This window comes from Cottoperca gobio, chromosome 5 (genome assembly GCF_900634415.1).
Source record: "Cottoperca gobio chromosome 5, fCotGob3.1, whole genome shotgun sequence".
Lineage (NCBI taxonomy): Eukaryota > Metazoa > Chordata > Actinopteri > Perciformes > Bovichtidae > Cottoperca > Cottoperca gobio.
In genome coordinates, this window is record NC_041359.1 from 2,353,069 (window position 1) to 2,364,107 (window position 11,039).

Consider the following 11,039-nt stretch of genomic DNA (forward strand, 5'->3'; position numbering starts at 1 on the left):
AACTTAAAAACTAACAGAATAAAAAAACTTGCAGTTCTTTGTATTCCATCTCCATCATTTAACCTTGTTAAAAGCTTGTTGTTTTGTTGCATTGAATTGCATACTGTACAATACCGAGTATATTATACAGGGACCATCATTCTCCATGTTCCAAAAAATAAGCAGATGATTTAGTGATAACCAGTAAAAAATATGCTGCTAATGGAAAGCCATTTCATTCAATATGAAAAAAATATGGCTATGAAATATAATATAAAATGGATCATGAAATAAACAAATGAGGCAATACATGTAAATAAGGAAAGAAAATGGAAAACAACGTCAAAAAACTTTATTGTCATTTAGAGATTATTAATTGATCATAAATATTTAAAAGTGTCGTGGTGCTGATGCATAAATATAAAATAAAATATGTACTTAAAATATAAATGTACTTTATATAAATAACATATATACACTCTAAAAATATATATACATTTAAGAGTTCTTAGACTGGAGTTCACATCACATTGCTCAGGAGAAAAAGTTATTTTTGGTTCAACAGTCTGACGGTTTGGGGAAAGAAACTGTTGCAGAATCTGGTTGTTCAGCTCTTTGTGCTGCGGAACCTCTTGCCAGAGGGCAGCAGGGAGAACAGGCCGTGGTGGGGGTGAGTGGGGTCTTTTATAATGTTCTGAGCTCTGGTGACGCAGCGTTTATTTGCAGTGTCTCTGATGGAAGGAAGAGACGTCCCGATGATCCTCTCCGCTGTCCTCACCACTCTCTGCAGAGACTATCAGTCTGAGATGTTGCAGTTTCCAGACCAGGTAGAGATGCAACTGGTCAGTATGCTCTCTATAGTGCCGCTGTAGAACGTGGTGAGGATGGGAGGGGGGAGCTGTGCTCTTTTCAACCTGCGCAGAAAGTGCAGGCGCTGCTGTGCCTTTTTCACCAGTGAGGAGGTGTGAAGGGACCAGGTCAGACTGTTTGTGAGTTGCACTCCCAAGAACTTTGTGCTGTCTGTAGTCTTCACTGCTGAGCCGTTGAGGAGGAGTGATGGGTGACAGTGCTGTTTTTTCCTGAAGTCAACAATGATCTCTTTTGTCAACATTCAGGATCAGGTTGTTGGTGTGACACCACTCTGTCAGATGTTTCACCTCCTCCCTGTAGGCCAGTTCGTCGTTGTCCCTGATGAGTCCCACCACAGTTGTGTCGTCCGCGTACTTCAGGATGTGGTTCGTACTGAACCTGGCACAACAGTTGTGGGTCATCAGGGTGAATAGCAGTGGACTCAGAACGCAGCCCTGTGGGGAGCCAGTGCTCAGAGAAATGGTGCTGGAGGTGCTGTTTCCAACCCGCACATGCTGGGGTCTGTTCGTGAGGAAATCCAGCAGCCAGTTACACAGGGGGGTGTTGAGGCCGAGGGGTCCCGGTTTGCTTACCAGATGCTGGGGGATGATTGTGTTGAATGCAGAGCTGAAATCCAGGAACAGCATTCGCACATGGGTGTTCTTCTCCTCCAGGTGGGCCAGGCTCAGGTGGAGTGCAGAGGAGATGACGTCCTCTGTGGAGCGGTTTGGGTGGTAAGCAAACTGGAACTGGTCGAGATTGGGGGGGAAGTATGGAGATGATATGGTCCTTGACCAGCCTCTCAAAGCACTTCATCATGATGGGGGTGAGTGCTACCGGCCGGTAATCATTCAGACAAGTGATTGGGGATTTTTTAGGCACTGGAACAATGGCTGCTGACTTGAAACATAATGGAACAATAGCCTGGTCTAGCGAGGTGTTGAAGATGTCCGTGAGCACATGGGCCAGCTGGTTGGCACAGTCCCTGAGCAGCCGGCCTGTAATACTGTCCGGGCCCGCAGCCTTCCGGGGGTTAACTTTCTTCAGCGTCCTCCGGACATCAGCTGTGTCGAGGATCAGTGATTGTTCATCATGCTTGGGGACAGCTTCCATTGCAGTTGTGTTGTTTAGTGCCTCAAAGCGTCCAAAGTGATTATTGAGGTTGTTGAGAAAGATTGTGTTGCCCTCACAGGGTAGTGGAGCAGCCTTGTATCCAGTGATGGTCTGAATTCCCTGCCACATGCGCCTGGTATTCATTCTTTATTTTTTTGACCATGGGTGTGCTTAGCTTCTCTCATGGCATGGTCCAGGTTGGCTCTTGCTGATATCAGAGCCACCACGTCACCAGATCTGTAAGCGTCGTTCCGTGACTTCAGCAAGTCACGCACCTCCGTAGTCATCCAGGGTTTCTCATTGGCACGTGTAGTGATGTACTTGGTGACAGAGACATCTTCCATGCACTTCTGGATGTGTGCAGATACAGTCACAGCATACTCCTCCACATTAATTTGATGGTTTTCAGTTGCGGCCTCTTTAAACATGTCCCAGTCTGTGCATTCAAAGCAATCCTGCAACGCTGACATGGCTCCTTCAGGCCAGATCCTCACCTGCTTCACCGTGGGCTTTTCTCTGATGAGCAGGGGCCTGTATGCAGGAATTAGCATAACAGAGAGATGGTCTGAGGAGCCAAGGTGGGGCCGGGGGGCTGCCTTGAATGCCTTCTTATTTGTGTAGGCCAGATCCAGTGTGTTTAAGCCTCTGGTTGCAAAATCCACATGCTGATGGAACTGAAGGAGAACGGTCTTCATGTTTGCCTGGTTAAAGTCCCCTGCTACAATAAAAACGCCCTCCGAATGTGCAGATTGCAACTCACTGATGTTCTAATAGAGAAAAGTTATTGCCTCTTTAACGTTTGCACTAAGGGGAACATTCACTTCAGTGATAATGACTGGTGAATTCCCTCGGCAGATAAAACGGTCTGCATTTTATTGTTAAAAATTCAATGTCAGGAGAGCAGAGAACATTGTGACATTTGTACTCCACTTGTTACTCACGTAGATACACACGCCACCCCCGCGGGATTTTCCGCTGAGATCGGAGACCGGAAAGTTGTTAGCCCTTCCATGCTAACGGCGACATCGGGGACTGATGAATTTAGCCATGTTTCCGTCAGAATTATGGCGCAGTATTCCTTCTTCTCCCGATTTGCCGCTAGATCCAGCTTCAGGTAGTCCAATTTGTTCTCCAGGGAGCGTACATTGGCAGGTAGGATGGAAGGTAGTGGCGTTCTGTAGGGGTTAGCCTTTAGCTTAGCTGATAGCCCTCCCCGACTACCGCGCTTATGTTTCCTATCGCACCGCCTCCACTTCCTGCGGCCCGTGGGTGCATGGTTTTATTCTTAAAGAATAAATGAATACATAAAGTTCAGCCCACCGCAATACTCATGTAGTTTAATAAGTAATGCTATACAATTGTAAGTAATATTTCTAACAATTGTATCCACACATTTTTACAAAGTTTATTTACACTCAAGTAGGATTCACAAAAAACTACAGCTCAATGTTTGTGAAGTGACAACCCATGGTACGTTTATTTGTGGAACACATTTAATTCACGAGTTTGAAAATATAAATGTAATAATTAAGTAATACCATGTAATTACCCAAGTAATAACCAGGTAGTAACTTTTTTTTATTAATAATGGGAATATGTGGGTAATATTAGGCCCGAAATTTATGTAACTGCGTAACAAGGGGCCAACAATAAAGGGTAATAATGAGTAAAGATAGCTACGAGGCAAAACTATTCAGTAATAGTACAGTGATGACAATATAATAACCTGCAAATAATACAATGGTTACATCAGTGCTATGGATAGAAAAAAAATGGTAATATGGTAACATTAATAGGTAATAAGCTGATAATATTGAAGTTATATAGGTTGATTATTTCACAATATTACAGGCTATTAAATAGAAACAGGATGTTAGAGCATTTTGCAGCTCTGAGTCCTGGCTATACACAACAACTACCAAAAGTATTTCCAGGTAACAAGGCACAGCATTAAACACATAATTTGTACACTATTACCTTGGAACAAGGGAGTGTGAATTTCAGCATTAAAATATGGTATTTACCAATTTTGACTTCCAAGAATTTCCATGTGATTTTGAAGGTATTATGCTGATGGTAGTCTATAACATTGTGAAACATAGACCCATTATTATGAGGTTAATTCCCCAATAATGTCAATAAAGAGTACAACAATGTTTCTATGTAAAGAACATATTCAGATTAGAGCCCTCTGTCATGAAACAAGAGGAATTCGGGAATTTCAGAGTTGTATCAGAGCATTGTGAGACCTCTCCTCTGCGTCTCTAATTCTTTAACTATACTGACACGTGAAAAATATACCTCTTTAGTAACACCAATCAGTACTTGTAGGAAACTACACGATCTGTAAGCTTGAGACTTCCTCCACAATCCCCAGTGTTTTTATTTATGTTTTGAGATTTTGCTTGCAATGTTCAAGCTTTTCCATCAAGCTGAAGTTTGCAATGTTGCATGAATAAAAACATTAGCTTCATGCAGCTAATTCTAGCTACTAAGATTACTTAGCTGTCTAACAAATACAGTACTGCTGTATGTCAGAGACTGAATTCACTTTTGTCATCATCATTATCAACATTATCATCATCATGTTGCATTACATTACATTTAGCTGACGCTTTTGTCCAAAGCGACTTAAGTGCAAACAATCATGAGGATACAACTCAGAACTGCAAGAATATAACAAGTACATCATCTTCAAATAAGCCAAACCAATGTGTGTAGAAAGTGCAGCATACAAAAAACAACAGAATACAAACTCAACTATTAGCTTCAAATAAGCAAGCTAAGCACCCCAAAGTTAATTTTCAGATGTAGCTACTTAAATCTGTGTTTAGGTGTGATGGTAATCTGAGTGTAGTTGACTTCATCTTCATCCTCTTTGTTGCTGCTGCGCCCTGAGCTACTCTGAGCAGCGTCCTCACACTGTTTGTTCACCACATTTATACCCAAACTTGACACATTTTCATAGTTACGCAGTGGAAGCCCGTCTTGGCCAAACTGTTCACTGTCCCTTAGCAAAGCATGGACATTCTGATAGCTAGCTGCTCCTTCAGGATTTACATTGATGTAATCTGTTTTCTTTTGCCTGACGCTGGAGGACGTCTTTCGGCGAACAGGCAGCTCCTCAAACTGGGGAACAAGGTATAAAACAACAATAACAAGGAATCAATGAGCAGTAGGAACACACAATTAATACAACTGCCAAGTTATTATAACATATCATTCAAAGAGCCGATAATGAACAACCTTTACACTGCAGGACAATCCAAGCTAAATATAAAGCATACACAAACGAGTAAAAACGTGACGAAGAGCTTGATCTCAGATCTACAAACAGACTGTAGATCATGTATATCCTATATTACAGCTAACCGTGGCTTTGTGACTGCAGCCAAGATTCACCCTTTTCAACAGCTCACACTTTGGGGCAGCATGCCTCCTGGGTTCCAAGAATTGGCCTCCATTGTTATCCTTGCACAATGTTTTCCCTCAGCCTCTAGTCATTTTTCTTTTGTTGTTACACAGCTTCAACCAAACCAACTGATGATGACAGTTGGTTTGACAGATGCACAATGCAATTTAGTTTAATCTGTTATGGTATAATTGTAGTCATCAAAGTAATTGCTGGGATATTGGAATAGAGCGACATTACAGGTCCAATTAGTCTAGAAACATGATCATTCACACGATCTGACAGGTTGTAAACAGAGAAATAATGAAAACAAAGTCAAACCGTTAAATGATTACCTAAGCAGTCTCTCCTACTGTACATGTCGCTGTAACTATCCCTCATTAAACAGTTATCCTGAGGGATAATAACAGATGCACTCACTTTCAGTTTTACCACAAGTGGTTTAGATAATCATAATAAACTGCTGTCTTTATAACAACTTGTCTGATCATCTGACTGCTCGTGTTTCTTTCCATGTCGGACTTCTTTGCAACAATGTTGCCCCATACCGAAATCTGAGCTGTGCAGTCAAAGCTGCGTTTTTTGGCCATAACTACGAAAACAAAACCTGCATTGTAATAAATCATAGTTTCCTTAAAACCAAAAAGTTTCCCTTTTTTCTCTGTCTGAACACTTCTGTGCACAGATGTTTTTATTAACACCTAAACAAACAGTACAACTGTGGCACAATGAATTGTAAGACTGGACATGAATAGGAAAGACATGAAAGGAAAAAACAAGAGTTACCTGTTTACATTTATGTTGCATTTTATGTATTGGTAACAGAAAGAAAAAGGCAAAGTAACTAAAAATAATGCATTCTGTTTTTCATGCAGTACTTCCTGTTGTGTGACTCACCTCATCATCCGAGCTACTTGAGGTCTCCTTGTCGTCCCCTATAAAGATACACAGCAACATTTTCCATCTCTTGCCAAACTGAGTTATTGTTCAAATGTGTGACATCCACATTGCCAAAACACACTGTCTGTCCGTAATTTCAAATTTAGTCTTAGGACAACTGTAACTTGTGTTGCCTCGGTCCTACAAGCTCAGATTGCTTCTTTTTTGTGTTGCCTTCTTTAAATTGACATTGACAACACGCCTCACATCAGCCACATCATGGAACTGATCGTAAAACAGTTACTTAATTTCACATTCAGCAGACACAGAAACATTATCATCCCTGTGCAGTTTGTATCCACATGATGAATGTCTAACATTAACTCTCCTTTAAGCTCGGGTTTGGTCTCCACTAACTCCTAAGATATCTTGATTTTTAGCTGCTAAAAGCTCCATTATGTTCACCAGGGTCTCTAACCTTCATCTGTCTTTCTGCTGTGCTGGCCAGGTAGAGTTCAGTAGGTTCATCAGATGTCCTGCTGCCCCATAGAGCCATAGGGAACAGTAGAGTTTTACAATACACATGAATTGTGGCCGCTGATAGCTCTATGTTTATCACTTGCAACTACTATCTGCCCCGTGTCAAGGTCCAAGTGACAAAAGATATCACACTAATGATGTTACAGCACAAACACACCCATAGAGTTTTCCAGCTTTGTGATGTTTGCAATTATCTATGTGGAAAAGTATAAATGTTGCTTTTGTGCCATGAAGGCAAAAATAAATTCAAAAACATAAGTAACAATTGCAAGAGGTTATTTATTTATCTAAAGAAGATTGGAAACCAAGGATACCACCAGCTCTCTGAAGACGCTTATAGTTTCACTGTAACTGTGATATTTGAGAGGCCAAATGTATGCATATAAACTGATTTAAATATGTGCGAATTAGTACAGGAGCAACAAGACACTATTTGCTTTGCAGCGCAGTAAGTTGCATTTCACCCTTTGAGGGTGCTTTGAGAATTACACGGTTTCTTTTTCTGTTATTTGTGCAGGTTTAGTGGACGCAAAAGCCGCACAATCATTTTGTGAATTCGCCCCATAGTCATCTGATCAACTTTTAGTATACAAAATATATATTAGTGTGGCTTCAATATGAAATAACATTAGTTTCATTGTGGTCAGATGAGAAAAAAATATTCTTACCTTCACCCTGTTTGTTGTCGGGTGGGGGGTGATGATTGTAATAGTGGGCAACTGAGTTAGCGTACATATTTGCATGGATGTCAACGGTTGACAATGGTGTTCTCCTCGCAAACAACCTTTCCCAGAGATGTTGACCTGAAACATGGAACTGTAGTTAGTTCTTATTCACTTGCAGCAAAAAATGACAAATACATGGTAAAGACATAGTTAAAATACAATACAGCAATAAAATGAAATCTTTGCTATGAATTCAAAGGTGGAGAGCTTATTTAAATTACATTTAAAATATTCAATAGCAGCACCTCTTTACGGAAACAGTAATGAGTAGTGAGTACTGAGACAACAAAATACAGTTTGTTGCTTTTTGTGCACGTGGTTGGATGCTAAACTAAATTTGTTGTCTCAGTACTCTCAGCGGAGTAATAACATATTTAGAATAAATACAATACATGGAACAGTAAGGAGTAGATATGAAAATGCTAAAATATATAAAATTTTCACAGTATGAACTGTATGAAAAGTATGATATGAATACACTAAGATATATACAAGATGCTGTCATAGGGATTCTTTTCAGTAGAAAGTTTCTGGAAAGAAGCGTTGCATGTTCCAAAACTACAGTCAGAAATGTAATTCACCTGAATGTCATTGGGTTGGAGGCAGACATCTCAGAGACAGATATCTCAAAACCTCAAAAGTAAAACTAAAACTGGCATGGTGAGAAAGAAATTAAGTAAGACAAGTTTATTTTTAGGTGGATTAACCCTTTTAATACTGATGTGGGATCTGTGAAATCTGTCCACAAAGTGGACTTTTTTGCAGATCTTGTAGCAGACATCTCTTAACATGTTCTTAATGTAGCCAGTTTGCTGTCCACAGATCCATTACACATCAACCTTAGCACTCCCTGGTCCTTTTTAAAGCCAAACTCAACACAAGGAACCACCATCCCATGCCTTTATAGATCAAATTGTCTTACTATTATTTAAATGATAGATGATGTATTTTGGGAATCATCATATAGTAAGAATCTCAATTCTTATTATTTACTATAAATACAAATTGCCATACATGTATTGGCTGGTACTTACTCTTGCATTTGATGACAGTAACACACAAAATGATGATAAGAAGGGTTATGCTGGTCATTACTATTATGATGCCTTCATTGGGTCCTATGCCACTGTCAAACCTAGAGGACAGGAATAATAATAATAATCAGAAAGCTTCAAAGTTACACTGACTGCAATACATACTAGTATACTTTTTTTTAATGATATGTTTATATGTTTCTATAAATATAAAATGTATGAAATAATTAAATAACAAGTAATACAGGCTTTGCATGTGATTCCCTGGAGTTGTCCTCCATACAGCTGCTGCAGTGACCAGTTGAGGAGGAGGTGCTGTAAAACAGAGAGTAAAATGTGTCACTGTACATTGCCTGCATCTTTTTTTGTGGGGTAGGAAGTAAAGATGAAGCAGTGGGTAAGCTTTCAGCAAGTGCATCATTCATTCCTATGGAAGCCTCCGTGATCTCCGATGTGTTTGTGAAACTCCTTCCGGGTTTTTATTCTGTTATGAATTTGCTTTGCTTGTCTTTGTTTCAACATAGCTTACCCTGCAACACAACTGCAATAAGCACTTATGATATCGCCAGTTTTCTTGACTGCCATGCCGAATGTGGCGTTTGGGAAATTTTCATTGAATGAGTACATCTTGCTTTCAAAAAGCAATACTCAGAATCTGCGAGAGGATTGAAAGATATTTGTTTCAACCAGCCAGAGTCAAACAGTCTAAATGCTTTGCCTTCTTTGTATTCGTTCAAAGTTTGTTTATGAAACTCGACATGGTTTCCTGGGTGGTCAGACTTTAAAAATAATATTATATCGCTGAGGTATATCGGCGGCCAAGAAGTCATGCTGTTGTTTTCATTGACCCAGCCATCCTGCAATGTCAAGGGATCAGGCACTGAAACGCCACTCGGCATAACCAAAAGCTTAGTCTATTCTTTTTCTGTGATTGAAAGTCTTTCGTTAGCTGTTGGTTGCTCCTCAATGCCCATCTCTGATGCAGCAAACTCCCTGGCAATAAGCTCCAGTTTTGTTCCTGAAACATTTAAATTGCGGCAAAATACTTTCAAAGCTTCGACTTTCCACATCTGAACCTCATCATAAGAAAGGAGTTCAGAACTCATTGTAGAGTAGTAGGTTTGTTTACAACACGATTGAAGAATAAGCTAAATACAATGTAAATACGTAGAGAAGAAATCCAATATGGCGGCCCTTGTAGAGTTGATGCTCACTTTTCTAGGCTTGCCACACGAGCATGTATTGCGATTTCACCAGAAGCCCGTAACTCCGATTCTGTCTATAATACTGCACGGCAAAAAGCAGACAAAATAAATAATTATCTCATATCTGTGGTGACGTTTCTATTCATTCGTAAAGAGATGCATTTCCTTGCATTGAACACTAGGGGGCGTACTCTGTAAACTTTACGCAATTACAGACTCAAAACAAAACCAGAAATCAGGCGTAATGCATCGAAGTAGAAAGTTGAGCTGTGAGGTAAGGTTGTTGGAAGGGTGAGCATGTGACTTTCATGTAGGAGACGAGAGCTGGTCCTGTCACAGACTTTTAATAACATTTGTCCTTCTGATATCCAGTAACCATACTAATGTTTTTGTTTCTCCAGAGAGGATGATCTTATCTCATTGAAATGACTTTGAATTTAGAATACTTTTTTTTTTAATTGAAAACAAACAACGGAAGCCTTGAGAGGCAAAACAATAATACAAATTGTTGAGCGTGTCAAAATGTCTCAACAGTGCCACCTAGAACGCAGCCCTTGCAGTGCTTTTCACCTTCCGACGTTTGGTTGGTATGTGCAACAGATGGAGCCGTACAAAAAGTCAGTTTGAGGTATATCGTAAACCCAACAGGAAGTTGGTCATTTTGATATTTACAGAGTTTTTGTAAAATTTGAGTTTAACAAACTCCTCCTACAGATTTAATTTGATCGACTTGAAATTCCTCTCAAGACCTTAATGATGAAAAGCTTTCAAAATTGGGACTTGTCACTGAACGGCCTTGTCGTGGCGTTGCAACCATTTTGAGCAATTTGCCATAAGACAGGAAGTTGTTGTAACTCGAGCAAACATACTCCTATCTCATCCAAATTTCTTTTTTTTGATAAAATTTGCGGACTGAAAACATCTACATGCCCATTTTGACTCATAGTCATAGCGCCACCTACTGGCAACAGAAAGTTACAGGTTGTGAACTTTTATGACATACTCCTCGCTGCTTAAGCAGATCCATCTGAAATTTGGTGAGAAAAGCCTTAAGAGGTGGATGATGCCTCATACTGAAAGTTGTACGTTTTTGTCGAACGGCTTGGCTGTGGCGGTGCGGCAAATTCGCCATGAACTAAGGAACTGAGGTTGACTTCACATGGTCAAACCTTTAAAAAATCCACACACTTGATGAGGGTCCCATCCTGAAGACATGTACAGGACAATATTGAATCATAGTCATTGCGCCACCTAATGGCAACAGGAAGTTACAGTTGCTATACTTTGGCGTACTGCTCTTAGC